Source organism: Phyllostomus hastatus, unplaced genomic scaffold (assembly GCF_019186645.2).
Source record: "Phyllostomus hastatus isolate PE091 unplaced genomic scaffold, TTU_PhHast_1.1 phas_scaffold_129, whole genome shotgun sequence".
In the NCBI taxonomy this organism is placed as follows: domain Eukaryota; kingdom Metazoa; phylum Chordata; class Mammalia; order Chiroptera; family Phyllostomidae; genus Phyllostomus; species Phyllostomus hastatus.
In genome coordinates this window covers 35337868-35361137 of record NW_025334009.1, presented here as the reverse complement: position 1 = coordinate 35361137, position 23270 = coordinate 35337868, and positions in this window count along the sequence as shown.

Sequence of the window (23270 nt, the reverse complement as noted above, 5' to 3'; positions counted from 1 at the left end):
GTAACACTGGAGTTCCATGGAAGGCATACTAGAAAATACTGTCCCTGAAGTGGGAAGCCTCTCATCAATTCAAGGATCAGAAAGAGGAAGCAGAACAATGACAAAGGTACAGCTTTTGTCAATGGTGTGGTGCCCCCAGAAAGACAGCCTCAGGGGAGCTTGAGCAGTTGGACCATGCATCCCATCCATCCCTGCTCTGCTGGAATAACGAACACAGACAGCAGAGGCTGTAATCAGGGAGCTAGGTATCTGCTGCCTGGGAGTCCTGGGTTTCCTTGCCCCAGCTTCCCTGGAAACGGAAATCCAGAGCAGCTGGCCAGTCTCTGTCAGGTGCATGGGCAGCCCAGGTGTCCCACAACCTCCTTATCAGGGAAATGACTCCTAAGGCATTTGCAGCATTCTGAGCAAACTCATTATTATTGTTGTTGTTGTTATTATTATTATTATTATTTTAAGTGCAGTGCTGTTCAGAGGGAATGCTGAGAAGGGAAACTCAGGCTTGGAAGTGTAGCAGTGATGTCCCTGTGTGTCATTGCCTGTTCTCCTCACAAGACTCTGCAATCTCTCCTGCTGGTCTCTCCTGTTGTTCTTTATGGGCTGACTACATTTGCATCTTCCAGTCAAAGTCTTGCAGGAAACCTGCTGATGGACTTAGCTCACAACCCTCTGCCTTGACAGGCTAGTCCTTCCTTTCTGGCCACCTTAGGGCTCTTGGAACCCTATAAAGAGATCTCCCGTGGATCAAGGGCTGATCCTTGGTTCAATCAGCAGCCCACCTGCAGTGGGCACAACATCCCACTGTGTCTTTCAGCTGAGTGGGGGGGATGGATAGGGCAGAGCACCCCAGCTAGAGAAGAACTTTGGCCACACAGACACCAAGATGGGCATGTCCAGGAGAAATCCCCTCTGACAGCTGATGGGGTGATGTGGGCAAAGTTGCTTCACGAGTCTTTCACAGCAACACAGTATAAAGCAAACACATGACCCACCCCATCTCTGAAGACCACTGTGATTGCTAGCTCAAGTATGAGCCCTATGAGTAGGGCTTAAGTACATGGACCTTAGAATGGATTGCCTGGGTTCAATCGCCAGAGCTGACATCTGCTACACATACAACTTAGAGCTAGTAACTTGACCTCTGTGTACCTCAGTCTTCTCATCTGTAACATGGGGATAACAATTTACCCCATTCAATTGGTTAACCATATGTAAAGCACTTAGAACAGTACCGGGGATGTGATGAATTGACTGCTATCACTGCTCTCCAGGGAGGCATGAGTGGGGAGGCTGTGGTGTGTTCTCAACACCCAGGACTCAGCTCAGTAAATGTTCAGTGTCTGGGAAGCACTTGGTTAAAACCAAATTTAAAAAGGCAAATGTTAACCTGCAGTCAGACACTGAACCCACATTTAATGAGGTTTGCAGGTGCGGTAGGACCAGAGGACTTATCTCAGAAAAGGGGAGTGATCAAGGGTTATCATCCACCCAGGTCCAGTCTAACCAGAGACTTTGCTGCTAACAGCAGCAAGCAATTCTTGACTTACCCCAAGCAGTAATGCTGAATGGAAACAGCTAACATTGTGTCCGGTTGGCTCTGCCTCCAAATAGATCTTCTGACTGCCTTTATCCTTCTCATTGCCTTACTGTGCAGTCCTTCACTATTCTTCAAGTTCATCAGCCCCACACCACCCTGTTCAGACTGTTACCCGGTACAAAAGGTTCTCCCTACTTGTCACCTGGACCTTCTCTGAACACTCTCCCCAGGTTATACCTGACCCTATTACATTTTTCTCTTACACCTTCTGCTTTTCATTCTTGACACGTATCACTTAGCTATCTAATATTTATTAATGTGATTAGGTGTCTGTTATACATGTCTCCCAGTACACTCTGAGTTCCTACAAGCATAGATCATATCTGTCCTATTTACTATTGTATCTCCAGCGCTGAGCTCAGCTCAATAAATATTGGGTGAATGAGTAAAATTGGACATGATCTCTGAAATCAGAGGCAGCTGGCAGATGCCTCCCCTGGAGGTCCAGACATTGAAGCAAGAACCACCCAAAGCTCCCCTGGGTGGGTGGAGCTGGTTTGGAGAAAAATCTAATTTTATAGAAGGTTATTGAGCTGCTTGTCACATAATGTGACACAAAGCATCATTGTGAAAGTTACATGCTGGTGGTCTGAGGGCCTAGTGAAGTCCACAGATGTTTTCTTTCACCTGCAGTATTAGCAATGTTTTTAAAAATTTACTTTAATATCCAGATTTTCAGGTAGTCTTGAAAATCTGGGTGAGACAGCAACACCAAGACCACATCCAGGCAGTGTAGCCCGCTGGAAGCTCTACCTGCCCCCTTCAGCTGAGTGTGAACTCCCCAGTCTTGCACTTATGCCTCACCCCTCCCCCGCCTGTCTGGCCCCGTAGGCATCAGAGTTTTGGACCTGGGAACTGCTGTCACCAAATACATTGAGACATCACCAATGAGCAGTGAGAGGCACAGATGCCCCAGAGCATCCTGCTCTCCTCTGCTTGGACCCACAACTTCCCTGATTTTATTCTGCTGGGACAATCTCTCAGCTGGGAGCCAGGAAGCCCCTGGCTTGTAGCTGTTTATGCAGCAGAGGCCCAGGATCCGTTCCTGAATCAGTCAGGAAGAAGTTCTCCATCTGAGAAGCAAGACTACTTCCTTCCAGGGCAACAGAGGAGGCCCAACCCACCCCAACCCCACCATACCATACCCTACTTAACCATCTCCAGTTTGCTACTCTGCCTCAGCTGACCCTCACCTATGCCCCTATCTTGCTGTTGCTCAAACCTTGCTTAGAGGAATGAGGCATCAATGGGAGCAGAGCAAACAGCAGTGTTGCTGTTTCCAGTAAGAGGCCTTCCTGGCTGCCTATGCAATGGGAGGGAGCAGACCAGCTTCTCATCCACTTTCCCTGGTGGACTCTCTGGTGTGCCCTTGGAGTACTCAATTTACAGCTTGGGAATACCAGGGAGAAAGTAATTAACCCAGCTCAGGCTAAGTGGGTAACTCTGACTGGAAGCCCATCTGCTGCTGGGTACTCCTACCCCCACTTCATACCCACACCCTAATTCTCCATCTTCCCATAATAGTATTATAATCCTTACTGTCACCATGGCCTCATGATGGGCTGAGTGTGCTTCTCCAACCATTGACTCAGGGCAGGGCTGGATGACTTGCGGTTGGCAATGTGACTGAGTGGTTGGTTTTGACTCCTCTTGCTTTTGCCATCACTGTGAAAGAAAACTGCCCTGCTAGGCCACTGGTCCAAGGAGGAAGACAGACATGTGACACTGACCCAGACCCACTGCAGCCTGGAGCCAAGTCTGTCTGAGCCCAGCCCAGTCCAGGCTGGATCAACCAATTCCCTACCCAGCTGACCTGCAGTCACATGAGTGAGAATAAATATTTGCAGTTTTAAGCCACTGACTTTGGGATGGTTTATCATTCACAAAACTACCTGATGAACATCCTGTCACTGGGTTTTTGTGACTTGCTTTTAGACCCAGTGCTCCTCTTTTCCCTTCCCGCTCCTCTGCCTGCCCTGGGTGGGCAGAGAGTTCTATGATCACAGTTGTGAGGAAAAAGGGTGGTGCCCAGGAGAAGTGCTGTGATCCTGTCTGAAAGGACCTGGCTGCAAGGAGGAAGGTTGGGAAGAGGCCCCCTGCCAACAGCAATGTGAGGAGGCTGTCTTGGCTGCAGATCCTTCATCCCAGACAGGCATTTCAGAAGACAACAGCCTCAACAGACATCTTGACTGCAACCTACTGAGAGACCTCCAAGCCAGAACCACCTGGCAAAGCCACCCCCAAGTTTCTCACCCACAGAAACTGCATGAGATAATGGTTCCCTGTTGTTTTAATCTAAGTTTGTGTGTGATCTGTTATATAGTCATAGATATCCAGTACACCCTTCCTCCTCATCTCTGACCCTCAGGCATCCAGACTCAGGTCAGTCATAAGCTCCTTCACAAAGCTACTTCTGACTGTCCCTGGATGTGCTGGCATCCACACTTGACCTCAGAGCATACTCTGATGACACCTCCCATAATGCAGTTTTCTCTTTGCTATTCTTTCTTCCCCACTAGACTTGAGGTGCTTCAGAGGGGCACTCAGGCCTTGCCTTTATGCTCCACTTTCCAACATACAGTGAGCAACCCATTTGCCTCAATGAAGGACCCAGGAGGGAAATCAAAGTCTGTTATTCCATGCCCAGTTCTCATTCCCCTACCCTCAGTGGCCTCTCTAGGACTTGCATTCTAATCTTTTTAAGTGAGGAAGTAGCTTTCAGAAAAGTCTGCTTCACTGTTTCTATCATTGTAGGGATCATATTTGACCTCCCTCATTCAGGCTCTACTTAACAAAATTATTTAGAAGCCCTTCCTTAGCTCAGCCCAACTGGTGGCCCAGCCCTTTCCTGGAAAGCATGCTGACTTCTTCCTTCCCTCCTCCTTTCACTTTTTCTTCACCATCCACTGATGGGCCAGGGTGGAAGGACATTTTCATAGAAACCCTCCACCACTTGCACCTCTGCTAAACTCTAACAACCCCCCAGCTCACCTTCGTCTAGCTGCTGTGGCTTAAAGGTACAAATGACAATATGGCTGGGTGTAGGACAAAGCCCTTCCCCATGTGTGGAGCCCAAGTATCCCCCACAGGGCTCCAGACAGAGCAGAGCCCAATATTGGCTGCTTCTGGGGTCCTGGGGCCCCATCAGTCCTTGAATGCTGTCTGATCCACCCCTGGCTCATTGAGGCAGGCTGCCCAGCTTCAGTTAAGACTTGTTAGTCACAATGCTCAGAAGGAGGTTATTTGGAATGGGTATGCATACATCTGCCCAATGGATCAAAAAGGAAACCATTCTTATTACTCCCTCTGGTGGTTTCCTCTCTGCACCACCACAACCTGGGTTCTGCAGCAACCTTCTTGCTGGTCTTGATCATTGCTGTCATCTGGACATCACCACAGCATCTAGACAGGCATTGTCGCTAACTCTCCAATGGCTCAGGATTGATACAGAGTTCCTAATCATGAGAATAGAACCACCATGGTCTGGTTAGGCTGGTCTCTGCACCTCACCTCTCCTGCTCCCCATACCTAATCACCCCTTACCACTTACCTCTCTCAAGAGACATCCATCCTAATTATTTTGGGTGCAAAACATTACTTTGCAATCCAAGGTCATTTTTCTTATATCTAGAGCCTTGCATTGTAGACATCTCCATCCATGGGCATGCTCTACCCCTGTTCCCTTAGATATAGCTGCTCCTTCACTAGACACCTTTGGGAGCCCATACAATCCAGCTGCAAGTGAGCATTCATTTTCTATTGGTCCATTTATTCACCATGTACTGACTGCTCTGTGCTGGACCCCACAACAGCCCTGGGATACAGAGATGAATAAGACACAGAGTCCCTTTGCTGAAGAGGCTTTTTATCTCCTTATTTCCCTTGTGTGTTGTTCATATTTTTTTCCCTGCTATTCAGCCCCTACCTGGTGTATGGTATATGTTTAGTAAAGATTTTGTTGAGTGGAAGTGATCTGAGATATTGGTCAGCATCACCAATCTCCCATAAATTCTCTCTGTTACTCTTCCTGCTCCCTCCATCCTTTGTATCACTCATGACTGAGGGCGAGAAATGCTCCCCACTAGACTGGGGCCCCATCTGAGGGCAGGGGATTTGGACCGTGTGTGTATGTGCACATGTGCTCTGCTCCAAGCCTGGAATCCAATGGCTGGTGATCGCCCTCCCACATGACACTACATGGTGAAATGCCTGGGCCATAGCACCGTAAGATTCAGATCCATAAATACTTGTTGCATAGAGCAAGTGCCTGCCAGATCATGCAGACACATGAGGGACCTGAATGCACTAAAGGAATGTGCTTCTGCAGCTAAAGTCCCATTAAATATTTATGCCCAAGAAACTGTAGCATTTTCTCCCACAGAGAAAGAAGTTAGAAGTAAACTCTAGAATGGCTCTGTCATGAGTGAAAAACAACAGCAACAAAGTGGCACAGCCAGCATCCACAGCCATGCTCTGGTAATGAAGAGGTTCAGAGAACAATATGTTTACTCAGCGAAAACTGACTGAGGGCCTGCTGCCCACCAGGCTCTATTGCAGGGACTGGGGAACTGGCATGAACACAACAAATTTCTGCTCTCCCAGAGCTTGCTTTCTGGTGAGGGAGGAGCAGTAGTAATTGACATTTATTCGATGCTAGCAACGTGACAGGCATTGTTCTAAATGTTTTACCTAAGTTAACATCTCCTGGTTGTCTAAGGACTATTATTTTTATTTCTGCTTTACAAAGGGGGAAACTGAGCATAAAATAGTCAATTAACCTGCCTGAGATCACAAAGCTTCAGAGTAAATGAGTAGGGATTTGGTCCCAAGTATCCTTGTACTATGAATCTGACACTGAGCTACTTCTTGGCTCCTTCTTTTCATGTTAGAGATAGGGAATTTAGGAAAATGTCTTAGTCTTCTGAGAGAGAGAGAGAGAGAGACTCTCTTTGGCTTCCAGGATTTGGGGATTGGGAGGAAAAAGAGATAAGGTGAAAATGAGAAAGAAGAGGAAAATATATTAGGCCTCTATGAATTCCATAATGCCTGCAGTCCCATCATTAGAGGTTACATTTCTCTGGGCAAAACACTGTCAGAATCTAAGGTAAGTAGCCTTAGTGAGAATGAAGCTAACTTCTTTTGAGCTTCTTCTAGAGGCCAGAAATGCAATAGACACTTTATAGAAGGTATCTTATTTAATCTCTATATCAACTCTTTAAAGTCAATGTAACACTATTTACCAAAGCATAAAGTTGGGTTTGACTATGAGACAAGGCAGGATTCAAACCCAGGCATCTGCATGCAAAGCCCTCTCTAATCCTTGTTTCAAAACCCTGCATACCATCAGTATTATTTAAAACATTAAAACCCATTGACCTAGAAAGTCTACTTCTAAAAATTTGTTCTTAGAAAGCAACCAGATGGGAACAAGAATGTTTACTGCAGTCTTATTTAGAATAGCAAATTTTAAAAGTGGGGAAAAACCTAAGTATCCAATAAGCAGGAAACTAATTAAATAACTATGAGTTTCATTTAATGAAATCTATGTAATATTTTTATAAAAGTATTACATGGAGAATTGTTGCAGACATTAGGCAATAATAATCAAGTTTTGACATAAATATACAGAATGGTATGCATATATTTATATTAGGTAGAATCATATGAAACTGCTATTCTGTAAACCAGAAATGATTAAATATTGGCAATTTCATTTGGTTCAACCTAATAGGAAAAAACCCTGCTAGATATACACCAAAATGCTAATTGTGGATCTATTATTGATGGTTTCAAAAACAATTTCACTGTTTGTGCTTTTTTATGAATAATATTTTCCACAATGTGTATACTTTGCTCTTATTCAGGAAAACCTATTAAAATTGCAAATAATTAGAAACATTAAAAGACTATTTAGACATTTACTTTTAAGGAGTACACTAAGTCTCTCAGATGTTATGATCTAAGAATAGATTTTTTAAATGATCCAGTTCCAGTGGTTAAATTGAGAATTCATGACAAAAAAAAATTGAACAGTTGGGGAGATTGATTTGTGAAATGACTTTTTTTCCCCCTTTTGGAAACATTTGAGCTCTGAGTTATCAATCAGATTGTGTGCAAACTTTAAGGTAGTGAAATCACTAGACCATTAAAACTTCATGAGATAGATATGGCATCAGATTAAAAGCTAAGCCCTTGCCTGTGAAGTATTTGTAACTGGCTGAATTAACTGCAAACCAGCTTATATTGTATACCATAAAGATCTAGTGGTCATGGTTGGTACGATGAGCCAGTGCATGTCTCCAGCAGAAATGATCTCAGGATTTTCTTTATACTTCCTTTGGGAAAGTCAGACATTTACGAGCTTAAGTGAGACTACAAACTTTGAGCCACAGGAAAATGCAAGCTGAATTAAAATCTTTGCTAGGAGAGACAAGTGAATTATTAAATATATGTGGGCAACAGTGCTTCTAATATCAGGGCGTAAGTTGGTGGTCAAGGTTCATTTTTTTGCATGTAGCTGTCCAGATCTCCAAATAGGAACCAGAGGTAGAAATCTCACCCTTGGTGAATAAGAGAAAAGGAAAGGGCAATGAAGAGAAGCAGGTGGTGAGAGGCTTGTTCTGAACTCCCGTAAGAGGTGGGGAAAAACTATACATAGGCTGAGGGGAAACTAAGGCAGAAGGACTTTTGTCCTGCTTCCTGTTCAGTGCTCAGGAGGTCACACAGCACCCTTGGTGTCAGTTAAGCATGGCTGACAGGGAGCGAGCCCTAGTCAGCATTCCCAAGTGCATCCAGCTGCAGTGTACAGAAGACACACAGCATGGCCGAGTGAGGGAATCCAACTCTACTTTCTGGGCCATGGAGGAATTGTTCCTGTGCCTGCCAACTTCTCCCAACCAGCCTTGGTTCTCAGGCCATGCCTATCTTAACTTTGGTTTGACTCACTTTTCCTCAGGCTGAATTCACTCCCAGAGTACCAAATGGGGAAGCCTACTACCCCCCAACTTTTCTGGTTCTATCTGTCTCAATCTTGGGGTGCCCTCCTTGGCTACTTGCTTGAAGAGGCCAGAGGTCTATAGCTTCTGCAGGATTCCCTCTATCACCATCCCATGGTCAATCCCAGGGCCAGAGATGGAGCCCCAACTCCTGGGGAGTCTTGAAGCCACCCCAGGTGGCCACAACGCAGTTGAGTTTTATCAAAGTGCAGCAACCCCCCTGCTGGGAAGAGAAGCAGAAATGCGACATTCTAACACACTCATGCCCTTCTGATTAGCCAGAAGTAAAAGCAAATGTTCAGTTTACCATCCCTCCACAGCTGCCACAGAAATTGATTTGCTCCCTAAATATTTATGACTTGTGGAAGGTGATATAGCTGCCCTGCTCAAGGCTGGTCCTGAGAGACTCAAGCCATGGTTTGTCTCAAAACCCGTTACCAGTAAAGAAGGGTTCTCTGTCAAGGACAAGGGCAGACGCAGAATTTACACTATCTTCCTTCTAGCCACTGGTACCTCTTAGGATTCATAGCCACTCTGTATGTGCCTTTCATCCAGTCATTCCAGTGTCAAATGAGGACTCTCAGTAGGCCAGGCTTTGTGTTCTGTCATTCATGGAGAGCATGATAAGATGCAGACCCTTTCAGTAGCTAATAACCTGCAGTCCGCTGAATAACAGACCCCCCCAAATGTGTGTTTGTGTTATAATCCCAGAAACCTGCTAATATTACCTTATGTGGCAAAAGATCAGATTTAGTTAAGAATCTTGAGTCAGTGGGTCTCATATGCAACTACATGTAGTCTTATAAGAGACACACAGAGAAAGAAACAGAGGAGGAGGCGACATGACCACAGAGGCGGATTGGAGTGATGGAGACAAAAGCCAAGGAATATCTGGAACCATCAAGGCTAGGAGGGGCAAGGAAAGATTCTTACTCAGAGCTTTCAGAGGAAGCAGGGCCCTGCAGCTTGATTTCAGGTTTTGGGGCTTCAGAACTGTGAGAGGATAAGTTTCTGTTGTTCTAAGCCACAGTGTGTGGCCATTTATTATAGCTGTCACAGGAAACTAATACAGCACCTAACAAAGAAAATGTCCCAGTTAGCTTTACTGGGCACAAGTAGGGGATATGGGCAGGGTTTCCCTTCTCAGTCCTCTCTCCCTGAAGAAAGACCCATGAATCCCCCCTGAGGGCAGGTGTGGAAGAGTTTAAGAGCAGTCCTAGTGGGTGAAATTAATCTATAGTAGTAAGGACTAAAGAGAGAAAGAATCCTCTCCCAGGCCTTGCTTTTTAAAAAAAGTATATTTTATTTATTATTCTATTATAGTTGTCCCATTTTTTCTCCCCTTTATCCCCTCTCTGCCCTGCACCTCCCACCCTCCAGCATTCCCCACCCCCATAGTTCATGACCATGGATTGACATATAAGTTCTTTGGCTTCTCTATTTCCTATATGATTCTTAACCTCTCCCTGTCTATTTTATGCATACCATTTATTCTTCTGATTCCCTGTCCCTTTCCTCCTGTTCTCCCCCTCTCCCACCCCACTGATAACCCTCTCTGTGATCTCCATTTCTGTGATTCTGTTCCTGTTCTACTTGTTTGCTTAGCTTTTGTTTTTTTTTTTTTTTAGGTTCACTTGTTGATAGTTATGAGTTTGTTATTTTACTGCTCATAGTTTTTGATCTTCTATTTCTTAGATAAGTCCCTTTAACATTTCATATAATAAAGGCTTGGGAATGATGAACTCCTTTAACTTGACCTTATCTGGGAAACACTTTATCTACCCTTCCATTCTAAATGATAGCTTTGCTGGATAGAGTAACCTTGGATATAGGTCCTTGCCTTTCATGACTTCAAATATCCAGGCTTTGCTTTCTAAGCAGAGGCTCATGGTTCCCTCTAAAATGTAGCTATTGTGACAACAGTGTTAGTCTTGTAACCATTTATACCCTCTCCCCAGAATCTTCAGCCTGTTCATTTTCCAGTCTTAGAACCTCTGGTACTGGCCTGTGTGGATGGGTAGTCTGTCTCTGGCCTGACACTAGGTGGGTCCCCCACAAGGCTACCTCAATCCAAGACTGCCTCAATCCAAGGCTGCCTGTCTCTGATCGGCCAGGGCCAGTGCTGTAGAGAAGAATGGAGCATCACAAGCCCAGGCTTTATGTTCTCTGATCAGGCTTGATTCCTGCCCTGGAGGCATTTGAAAATTGTGCCTGTCTAATTTAGTTTAGACTTTGCTGGTGGGTAGATACAAAGATGTTTCAGCCCACCAATGTGAGCTCTTCCCTGATGGAGCAGATTTCAACATTGTGCATAATGTTCAACAAGTCAGATGTTACACCTCAAGCTCCAGGGCTACCACACTGCACATGGCTTTTACCCATTCTTGTCTCTTCCCAACATCCTCTTCTTTATGAATGGAACCCCCTGATTTGTGCATGGTGAAGATCATATCATGGACAAAGCCCACTTGTCAGCCAGGGCATCTCACTAAATTGAAAACTACAGGTTGGCCCCTCTGTGTAAGGTGCAGCATGGAGCAGGGCCCATAGGGAGAGACACTGAGAAGGGTTCCCATTCAGCCAAGAAAACAGGACAGGATTCCTGGGAACAGGGGGACCCAGGCAGAGCCCGACAACTTTACCATTGAGAGGAAGTGCTGCAGGATGTCCAAGTGAACCCTCCCATTTCTCACTTGCTTTTTCCCTGGGCTGCTTATGACTGTCCCCAATGTTTAAATTATGAAATCCCTACTGCTGCTCACCCAGGAGCATGCTACAAGGAGTTGCCCATGTGGAAAGTAGCTCAGTCACAAATCAGTCTATGCACCGGAGAGGACCTGCACTGGGATTCTTGATTTAGGGGTGCTTGTTGGGAACTTATGTGCACTTTCTGGGCCCACAGTGTGTTAATAGACATATCACCTGTCCTCTGGCTGGCAGTCCCTCAGGCTTCTCCTTGGACCTCATGTCAGCTGCTGTAGAGCAATCTGCATACTGTTCTGGGGTGACCCTGAAATTGCAAGGCTCCCGCAGAGGCCCCTAAGCTTAGTGAGAAGGAAACCTACCATGTCTATGTTTTTGCAATAACACAGAAGCATGGGGAAACTTGGTGTCATTTATATAAACTCAATTTCTTGAGCATCAGGAGCCCCCCCTCCCCGTATAGAACAGATTTTTTACCACCCAGAGAAGATTTACCCAAGTCTACCAGAGATAGTGTGGTCAGCTCCAAGAGATGTATTTGCTCTCCCAAGCACCCACCTTCAGAGATGGAAGGAAGGGGTGGGAAGAAGAGAATGATTGCCAGGTCATAGCCAAGGGCATGGGAGGCAAGACCCAGCAGGTGTGAGAAGTAGGTCAGGGCACACTGTTTAGAACTAAAGCTGGGAATGCTGAAAATATGACTTGAGATGCCAGATGGTTCAACAAAAATACCTGAAATGCCTGATAAAAATGTGTCAGTTTCAAAATATATGTATACCTGATTTAGGATGTTTATTGACAATTATCATTACCCACTTTTACTTTATATTGCATCAGATGGCTTTTATCCATTCTTTTTTCTTCCATTTACTTAGAAAATGTTAACCATAAAGAAAATAAAACAAATAGTATTAGGAACATCCATATACCCTTCATCTATATCCAAGCTATGTTTTTGCCACATAATTACATCATCTTTACCCACTCTCTCAAATAGTTTGGCTAAAGTATTTAAATAAGACACGAACATCAGAATACTTCATCAACAAACACATACCTAGTGTTTTGATTTTTTGAAAACTTCCATTATATTACCAAAAGTATATTTTCAAGAGCAAAACTCACTGATAAAGACTTCACACTCAGTGCATTGTTCATCGGTCCACAATTATCACCTAGCTTTTCACATAATACAATTTGAGACAGAACACTAAGTTGTTTCAGGCACACTGGAATAGTGGATTCACAGCAGAAAAGAACATATCAAAACAAAAAAAAATTAAATATCAAGTCTTTAAGGGATGTGATGGCCATCAGGAAGAGTCATCTCAGCCCCTCTGAGGGGTGCAGGAGGCTGCAGGAGTAGGGGGGCAGGTGCCATGAGAGTGGGTAGGCAGAACAGGGGCACAGGGCAGAAATTAGAGCCCCCACTGACCTGCTTGCCCCTTCTGTGCATGATGCAGCGATGACAATAGTGGCATAAGTGGATTCCAGGAGAACTGGTGCCGTGGTTGATTTCAAAGACCAGAGAGATGAGAAAGCAGTGGAAAGTCCAAACAGAAATGCAATGCTGAGGATGCTGCCACATCACTAATAGTTATGGTGGCATCACACCTCGAGCACTCAACTCTGCCCCAGGGGCTGACTCCAATGGTACGTACGTACTTCAGCTTCCTTAATCCCCCCTATGTGTCCTGAGGTAGAGACTGTAGCATCCTCATTTTGAGGATGAGACATAGTTAAGAAAATGCCCAATTCACAGTATTTGTCAGGATGCTATGTGATAAAAACCACACTCAAACCATTTTGATGAAAACAGAAAATGTGTGGCTCATCTAATTAGAAAGGCCAGGGGTTTCCACTCCACCACACCAGAGACAAAACCAGTGTGTGTTCTGCCCCCCACCCCCTCGGCAGGGAAGGAGGCTCATGGGTGTAGGCAGAGGTAAGCTGGCCAGTCTCAGGAAGGTTGGCAATGACTAAGCCTGAGGTCGGGAAAGAAGAAGCAGAGGACCTGGGAGTGTCAAGGGGTCCAAGTGAGACACTCAGGCCACACATATCTTCCTGCTGGATGACTGGTCACTTTCAGCAACCTTTTGCTGAGGGGGAAGGGCAGTATCTCCTTGACTACTGCTTCAGTGGTGGGGCAAACACCCCTGGACATGATGAGCTTCCTAGAAGCCCAAGGACTTCTGAGTTCCCCTCTGTGTTAGAAAGAAACAGCCATATTAGGACCCCGACCCGTGCTCTACCCCAGCTGCCACCACTTCCAAAGGTTTCTGAGGATCAGGCAGACGGGCTGCTCGAGCCCATTCACACCATCACTCTGGGGCTTTGGCCCCACACCCTGTGCAGGCAGCTTCATGGAGCACGAGGATTCCTTTTGCTGGGATTGAAGACCAGCCTAGGTCAAACTGATACAAACCAGCCTCAGCAGTTCCATAGCCCTCTTTCCCTAGACCCATGGCCCAGTATTGACCTTCAGGGCCTTCTTTCGCCCCCAGCAACCCAGATACCCTGGCCTAAGCCATGTACCCCAGGCCTCCCTGCAGGAGTGACACCCAAGTTGGTTCTTCTATGGCTTTTCACAGGAAAGCAAAGAGATGTATGTCCTCCCAAGCAGAGGGGACTCCAGGATCCTCTGACCCCACTAGCCCAACCAGAGAAGAGTGCCTGAAAAAGGCAGTTCCGAAAAGAAACCTTACTGCGGGTGAGGGAAAGTACGAGAGAGAGAGAGAACAGTGCTTTGTGCAAACCCAAACTCTAAAGCCTGTGCCATTCACAGCAGCAGCTCCCCTGCAGTACCTAAGCCTTTACCAGCCTCCTGTGGGTGGAGGGGCAGACTGAGGGGCCTCACTGGCCTTGGCCTCTGGGGCCTGCCTGGCCCTCTAGACTTTGCCCACCTGTGCACAGCCTACTCTGATATTAGAGGATGGTCCGCATGTTAGTCAGTTCCAGCTGCTGTAACAAAATATCTGAGACTGGATGCTTAAACTACAGAAATTTATTTTCTCATAGTTCTGAAGTCCAAGATGAAGGTGTCAGCAGGTCAGTTTCTCCTGAGGCCTTTCTCCTTGTCTGACAGATGTTTGGCCACCTTCTCTATGTCCTCGCAAGGCCTTTTCTCTGTGTACATTCCCCTGGGTATTTCTTCCTCTTCTAATGAGGACACCAGTCCTACTGGATTAGGGCCCCACCTTCATGCCTCATTTTACCTTAATTCCCTTGTTAAAGGCCCTATCTCCAAACACGGTCAAACTTGGGGTTAGGACTTCAACATGAATTTTGAGGGGACACAGTCCCTTTCCTGGCTGCCTCCTGCCTTTTGATTCCAGCCAGGAGATAAGGCAGTACTCAGGTTTCTGAATATGCATACCCACAGTGCCCTGCCCAGCCACAGGTGGGGTGGGGAGGGAAACTGTAGCTAGACCACGGTCCAGTTTCATCCCTCAAGGGCATGATGCTCAGAGCCCTGGGTCTTCCCAAAGCCAGGTTTTGGTTTCTCTTCCATTAATTAAGGAATGAGGCAGAAGGGTGCTTTCTCAAGTTTAATGACTGTTCTCAGTTAGCACCATCCACCAAATGACTTCTTAAATTGGGGACCAAGAAAGCACTCAATTTTCTGGATATTTACCATCACATCTACAGCAACACAGCTGCTACTGGGCGTGTGATTCCCAAGGCTCATGCTGAGACAGGAGGTGACGCCAGTCTCACATCACGAAGACCTCCAAATGAAAATAACAACAGCCCACTGGTCTCAGGGCCGCCAAGGCCAAAGCCAGTCACCCCCGCCTGCCTGCTTGCATTCCAGGGGCAGCCTGATCCTCCAGACTGCACCAGACACAGCTGCCTGCTAGGAAAGGCAGGAGAAAGGCATCTGATCACAGTGCAGAGCCCACACTCACCTCCTTCCAGTGACCACCCATCATGAAACATGGCTCCAGCTCTGTCCCTGTCCTGAGAAGAAGTAAAATGCAGCTTCACAGGAGAACTCAGAGGGTGGTGCATTCAGGACGCAGAGTTAAGGTTTCTTCTTAGCAGGGAGGCTGTAGGGAGAGAAGAAAGGCTGAGTTCAGAGGGTAGATCATGTGCCTCCATGGGAAACCATGCCTTGCTTCTGGACTTCTGGATGGCTGATAGTAGAAACAGGGAGAGGTCTCATGGCATCTCTGCTGCTGGAGTGACCAGCCAGCATCGCCTCTTCTGGAAGGCTTCTTTAAACTATCCCTCCCCTTTTCAATGTGGCACAAAGCAAAAGCATTTTCTCCAGTCACCAAGAAAGGTCTGAAACCCCAGAATGCCTTGGCTGTAACCATAGCTCTGGGAGGAAGGGCCATCTGTGGGCTGCTCTGAGAACCTTGATGGGTAGTAATTCAGCCTCAAGCTGACCGGAGCCATCTCCTGCCCAGCGGACTCTGGGGAGGCTGCAGAGTTGATGCTAACATCCCAGGACAAGCACACCAGTGCCATGCTGGCCTTGAACTAACAGTAAAGACCAGCATGCCTGCCCTCAGCCCAGCATCCATTCCCCATAGTCATTCTTCTACTCAGAATTCTGCAAACTTCCCTAGTGTGGCTGTCAAGGCGATCAGAGACATGACGCCTGCTCAAGTCCACTCTAAGTACCAAGTTTTCCTCCACTGAAGTTCTCACCAACCAGGATACACCAGCCCCTTCAGGCCTGTGGGCCTTGCCACAAGCTGTTCTTTTTACCTAGAAGTCCTCCCTCACCCCACCCCTTCTACTGGCAGGCGAACTCCTGCCTTGGCAATCTACTGTTTCCGGAACCCACTGGGAGCCCTTGCAGATAAGCACTGTGTCTTACATATCTTCTCCCCCATACAGTGGCTAACAGTGGGCCAGTACGTGTTTGCTTAATAATTGTTAAATGAGTGCATATCAGTGTGTTAGTTTTCTACTGATGCTGTAACAAATTACTACAACTTGAGTAACTTAACACATATTTATTATCTCACAGTTTCTGTGGCTCAGCATCTGGGCACAGCTTTGAAGGATCCTCTGATCACAAATTGTCATCAAGGCATCGGTCATGCTATGCTCCTGTCCGGAGCTGGGGTCTTCTATCAAGCTCACATGGTTGTGTAGAACCCAGTTTCCATGGTTGTAGGACTGAAGGCCTCCACTCCTAGAGGCCACTTGCATGTCCCTGCCATGTGTGGTAGTCAACATCACAGCAACTTGCATCAGAAGTCTCTCTCTCTCTCCCCCTGCCCACCCCACTCTTGCTAAGGAGTCTTACATAACATAGTATGGTCATGGGAGTCACACTCCATCACACTTATTATATAAGGTAGTCTAATCAAGGGGAGACATCCCATCACCTTTGTCATACTCTACTGGGTAGAAGAGAGACACAGGTTCCACCTCCACCCAAGGGGGGGAATTATACAAGGGCCTGAATCATTGGGGTCACCTGAGAGTGGTCTGCTACAATCAACAAGAACAATTCAAAGTGACAAATAATTTTTTAAAAGCTAACATTTATTGAGTTCTTTATGCCAGGTACTGTTCTAAGCCTTCTCCAAGCATTAGCTAATGAATGAATGAAGTAAGGAACCCAATGAATGAATGAAATATAGGGAGAGCCTTGATATCCTGTCTGAACATCACTCTGTGGGAGACAACAATGGAAGGAGTGAAAATGCAATGACCCCTTCCTCCAAAAAAATACCCTATGTACCCCCACTAAGTCATACAGTGACTCGATTCCAAATCAGCTAACCACCTGTCTTCACACATATTCTACAAACTGGCTCCTGTCCTGTGACCAAGCCCCATGTTATGACCCAGGTCCCCTCCATCTGACACAGATCCTTCAGACCCCATGTACCTGCCTTTCTGCCAAGTAGAGACCCACCCAACCTCATGACCCCTTTCTCTGTAGTTGTGGACACCAGAGACCACTCTGTCCTTGGACCTCTGTCACCCGTTCCTGATTTCTTCCCTCTCTTTCCTTCTCTGTGGTTGATCACCTTTGGCCGGTTCTTGGCTCTGGCTAGTGCCCAGATTCCTGCTTCCAGTCCAAGGGCACTGTCATCCTATATTTCTCCCTCCCCCCTAAGAACATGGCTGACCTCATGGCTTCAACCTCCAGTCTGTCAATGACTCATACACATGTTCCTCCACCCCTAGCCTCCCCACAGAGCTCAGGTCCCCCATTCCAGCCACCTCTGTGGGATACCCCATGGGCTTCTCAGCTCAACATGGTGAAATGAAATTTGTCAGCTTTCTCCCAAAACTTCTTCTCTTTCATCCCCCTCCAGATACAAAGCACAGAACTCTGGCTCAGCCTCAGTCTCACATCTGCCTCTCTTTACCTAATCCTGCTGGTTCTACCTGTGTGACATTTCTCAGTCCTTCTCCCCACCTATGCCCCATACAGTCCTTCATGATCTGTCTCAGTGGACCCCCTGAGTGGCACCTCCTCTCCCCCCTAATGCTACTATCCAGCTATACTAAGCCAGTTTCCATTTCCTGAAGGAAGGATTTTTTCTCTCCCCTCCAGGAATTTTGCCTCTATAGCCCCTCCACATGGGAAGTCTCCCTCTGGGTACTTTTCTTCTACTAACCAACTCCTATTTGTCCTCAGGACTCTACTTAGATGCCAACTCCTCTAGGAAGCCCTCCTGGACTTCTCCAGGCAGATAGGCTGCCCTCACTGGGTCCATAAACCCATTGTCCTATCTCTACCGGAGATATTGTCACATTGTTTTAGCATCTCCAGAATCCTCAGCACCCCCAGCATCATCTGTTCACTCATCTGGTCTATGAATTCCTCGAAGGCAGAGTTTCTATGTCCCTGGGGCCCAGCCAGGGCCTGGCTCATAGTGAACAGTGATAAATGTGGGTTGGCAGTAGTAACAAATGAATCACCTGCCACCCACCTGTACCTCCAGCTGTCACCTGTTAATTTTGCCTACTCACTCACTCCCACCAGATTTGTTTTGAGACTGAACCCTACTATTTCTGGACTAGGGCCTGAAGCTGTGACCCTTGCTAGCCTCAGTGCATTTCAAAGATATTGATTTCACTGGGCTTGAGTTTTGGGTAGGAGGCTGAATAAACAAAGCTCTTCTTTCCCATCCATCCCCCACCAGCCATACACACTTCTTTTATTTTATTTTTTGCCTGGAATGTCCCCTCCCCTTTCCAGCTATCTAATCCCTATCATCCTCTAAGACTCAGGTAAACCATCACCTCTGCCTAGAAGGCTTTCTTGATCCCTAAGCTGGTCTGGGCACCCTGCCACTGTTCCCACACAGGCCCCATGCTTCCCTCTGTGGCACACCTAGCCCCTGTATTTTAATGTCCTATTTACTCTTTATCTCCCTGAGTGGAGAGTAGCTGCTTTGAGACCAGACAAGATTATGCAAAACCTGGAGCGCTGGCTGGAGAAGTCTGGGCTGGCTCAGGAGGATCCCATTGTAAGAGCTGGAGCTTGCAGTAGCAAAATGAAAGAGAACTAGATCTCCATTCCGGCTGCTTTTACAGCTCACTTGAATGGCTACAAAGAAGATTCACTCGATGAACTCAAGGCCTGAAGATGTTAAAAGATAAATATTTTTGAAACAGAGAAGCTATGCTTTCTACCCTGGATTTGAAAAAATCAAAGCCTTTCTTTCATGTCAGTTTAAAAGATTTATGAAGCCTGTTCCTTGCTGTGTCTCTGGGTAGATACGCCCCACGAATGCATTGAGGAGTGGTAAAGAAACCTCACAGCAACATGGTAATTGTGTGCCACCAGGAATCAGAGCGCTGTCTCACTGTGACCTTGCCGGGTTTGGGACTGATTCCTGGGGCCATCACACAACCGAACTGCTCTTGCGTCAGAGCTCTCCCACAGCCTTAGAGCAGCATTTTGCTATAAATAAGCCCTGAGCCTGGAGTGGGGGGACCTGGACATGGGCTTTCTGTGCGCTCACAAACCCCAGGCCTGTCATGATCTGATTGTATACAAGTGTCAGGAACTCAACTCGAACTGGCTGATGTGCAGAAAGGACACGCTGGGCTCATAAAACTGCCAGGTCCAGTGATACGTCTGCCTGCAGCCCCTGCCAGAACCAGGCTGAGGCCGAGGCCTGCAGGACCCAGACTCTCCATCCCTCGCTCTGCCTTCCCCCTCCACCTGGGCCACTGCACAAGTACACCCCGAGGACCTCAGGCTTTCATCTGACCAGTCCAGCAACCCTGGAAGGAAAGAGGGGCCTGGCTCTTCCAAGTTTTAGCACAAATCCTGGGACCAACTCTGATTGGCCAGTTTGGGGTCATTTGATTAGCCCCAAAACAGGAAGGAAGGTTCAGCTCAAGCCTACCACATGGCATGAGAGTTTAGCTCCCCAAAGAAAAAGCACAGCAATGATCTTTTATGGAAGGGAAGGGCAAATGAGGCCAGCAAAAGCAATAGATACCCACTGTGCTGGACAAACCACTGTACCTACCTAGGACTTGCTTCCCTCATCTATAATACTGGCCATTTCAGGATGTCTAACATTCTGTAAAATACTCAGAGAATGATATAAAAGCTGAAAGTTAAAACAGAGTTCTTTAAAATTTTAGTGACTTAGAACTGATGTCTTCCTGGGTGTGTTCAGGTTTTAGGGACGAGGTAGAGATGCCAGGAAGGACCATCATGCCTCCCCAAACCCCACAGAAAGAGACTGCCTGAACAGGGACTTAAAGGGCCAAATAGCGTATGGCCCTCTCCTCACCTGCTGCCCTGCGTCCTGTGAGCTCTGCCCTCTTCTCAGGGCCTCTGGGCCTAGAGCACTGGTTCTTGCTGGGGATGATTCTGCCCCCCAGATATTTAGCCAGGTCTAGAGACATTTTTGGTTATCATAATGTGTGAGGGATGGGGAGGGATGCTTCCGGCATTTAGTAGGTAGAGACCAATGATCTAGATATTTAGATGCTGCTAAATATCCTATAGTGTATTAAAAAACTTCCCATAATAAAGAATTATATGGCCCTAAATGTCAACAGTGCTAAGGTTGAGATAGACAGGTTTAGTGGGAACAGTTTTGGAGCACCTGCTATATTCACCTAGGCCTTTACTCTGTAGGGGTGTGAATCAGCTTACACAGAAATACAATCAAGGAAAGTAACTGTAGCTGCAGTAGGAGAAAGGCTTAAAGATGGGCAAGAGAGGAGGGGCAGGGAGACCAGACAAAAGGCAGTTACCAGAGTCCAGGTAAGAGCAGTGCTGGCTTTACTGGTGAGGGACCTGTGCAGGCACACAAAGCCTCATGCTTAGAAAGGTTTCTACTTGGTTTAATGCTCTGCCATCATAGTCTTAAAATTCTTAATATTTGAACAAGGGGACCTGCATTTTCATTTTGCCTAGGGTTCTGGGTGAGAGAGAATAGGGGGTCTGAACCAGGGCAATAGCAATGAGAACAGAAAGGTCACCTTTCTCAGTGAGAAAGCACTGCCCATTTTTTAGCTCCCCAAATCCCTGGGCCCTACGCAAGAACAGATGCTGAGGTTGCAGTGGATTGATTGTTGTGGGTCTAGTATAAAACAAGATCAACTGAGTGAAGGGGGCCAGAGGCTGAAGAAATTCACAGCCTTCCTCTAGCCAGGCTGGAACAATCACTCCCAAACAAGACATGGTGAGTCTCATCCACTTGGCAAGCTTTGGAAAAGAGAGAGAAGGAACTTGTGCAGTACCTGTGAGCAATGGGAAGGAAGGCCCTTATGGGTTTAACATAAAAAATAAGAACACATGTTTCCCCAGGGTCCGTAGGCTGCTCAGTGACCAGCAGCACAGCAGAGCTGCTACAGCAGAGCTGCTTCCTGAAGGCAGACTGGAGGCCAGATGTGGGTGGGGTCAATAAACCCAGTAGTCATTCTGGGCACAGACAGTCAAGGGCACTTGAGTGCCCATTCACTCCATCACTGTTAGTCCTGTGACTCTGAGGCGTTTGCTTAACCTCCCTGAGCCTCCATTTCTATAAAATAGAAAACCAATAGCACTGATTGCATGATGGCCCAGGTGAATCAAATGAAATACTGTACTTGTTGTCCCACAGACTTAGTCCCCTCAGCCATAAAGGAAGGCATATGTCACAGTGTGACTGTGAGGGTTAAATTCACAGGGTACCTGATGTATTTGTTTAAGTTGTTCTCACTATTGTTTAGGCTTCTCAACTGAGAACCACGTGCCCTGATGCTGATGTCTGTGGTGGAGCTGCCCCTGTGGAGAGTCCCACCCCCAGCCCAGGCCCTGAAGGAAGCCATGTCCTTCAACTAGGCCTCTGTCTGAGGAAACATGCTTTCCTCGAGTTTTCCCTTGGTGACACCCAAATGAACCCTCAGCCTATATTTGTGATCCTCTTCTTGATGGTACAATCCACACTCCTGACTCCATAGTGTTTGGGGATTTGGTATGTATGTGTGTGTCTACTTCGGTTAGGGACAAATTTCCTTTAAATGACCAAAGGCTGATGACATGATTCCCTGAAGCTTCTGTCACCAGCAGACGACCGCCAAGGCAGCATGTGCTCTCTCTTCCTCTCCCACGCCCATGGTGACCAGCAGGATCACTGACCGTTCCTTTTCTTTGGGGCATGGACCATCTTAAAAATGTTTATAAAAGTCTGTACTAAATAGTTGGGCAGCTGCAGAGGTCACTGTTGAACTGAGAAGGCATTTTTCAAGTGTTCTCATCAGGGAAATAGGTAAAATATGAACCGTGGCAGGAAGCAGACAGAGATGGAGGAGCAGCCTCAGAGCCCTGCACCCCAGTTCTTCCGGAGGTGCTGAGGCCCAGCCTCAGAGGAGGGCCTGGAAACAAACTGGACACATTATCAGGGTCAATGGCTTCAATAACAGCTCTCCATCTAGAATACCTACTGTTGGGCACCATGCCACCTCAAAAGTGCCCTTGTTACATGGGATCTTGTAAGAGTCCCAGACTTGAGCGGAGCAGAGCGAACAAAGGCTGTGGAGGTAGGCAGCCTGAGTCAGAGTTGCTGCTCTGCCTTTATCCCCTGGGGGCACACAGGCAGGTCACTTAAGCCTCAGAGACTCAGTTTCTTCACCCACAAAAGAGGGATGATGGCACCTCCCTCCCATCTGATGTGTGCTAGATCCTGGCTCTCATGGTTTGTGGGTGTTGATTGTCCACCTCTCTTCTCAGCTCTGTAGTCAGTGACACCACGTTGACAGGTTGAAATTAACCACACTGCAATATTTACGCCCCAGAAATTGGCAACCTGCAAATCAAGGCTGCTCTTTTCAGAGAGCCAGTTGTTAAACATTTGCCAGCACACCACTGCCTGACTCAAATACACAAAGACCGAGGGAAATAATGTCCTTACAGCTCTTTGCACAGTGCTTGGCACACAGGTGCTCAAAAGCTGATAACTATAAATACAGCTCACACATTTGTATGATGGAACCAATGCTCAGAGCAGTTGCATCACCTGCCCTTGGCCACAGAACTGATACGTGGCAGAGACTGGTTCTGGCTGGTACCACTGCTTTCCCCACTACTCTCTACAGCCTCTCAGACAGAGACAGTGATCATGGCAGAGTGAAAGGAAAAAGCCTTGTTGACCAATTCATTGACTTCTGGATAGAGAGACAGAGGTGGGGGTCGAAAGAGATGATCTGAGTATGTTTGGGAAGATAAAAGGACTCAAAAAGACCAAGAGGCCACTCCAGGCTGGGAATGAAGTGAGCAGAGGCAGGAAGATGGGAATGATGTGGACCAGGGGCAGAGTGAGGGGGCCATGGTGTTTGTCTCCCTCCCACAGCAAGGGCCCAACCCAAGCCAAACTTGGACCTATTCACAGTTCCCTCAGTGTTGGCAAAGCTCTATATGTGCACTGCTCTCCACCCAGCAGTGCCATCATCCTTAACGCCACTATGTCTCACCCTCCTCATCAACTCTCAAACAGTTCCAAATGTTCCAAACTGCTCTGCCATGTTTCATACTACACCATTCAGTTATA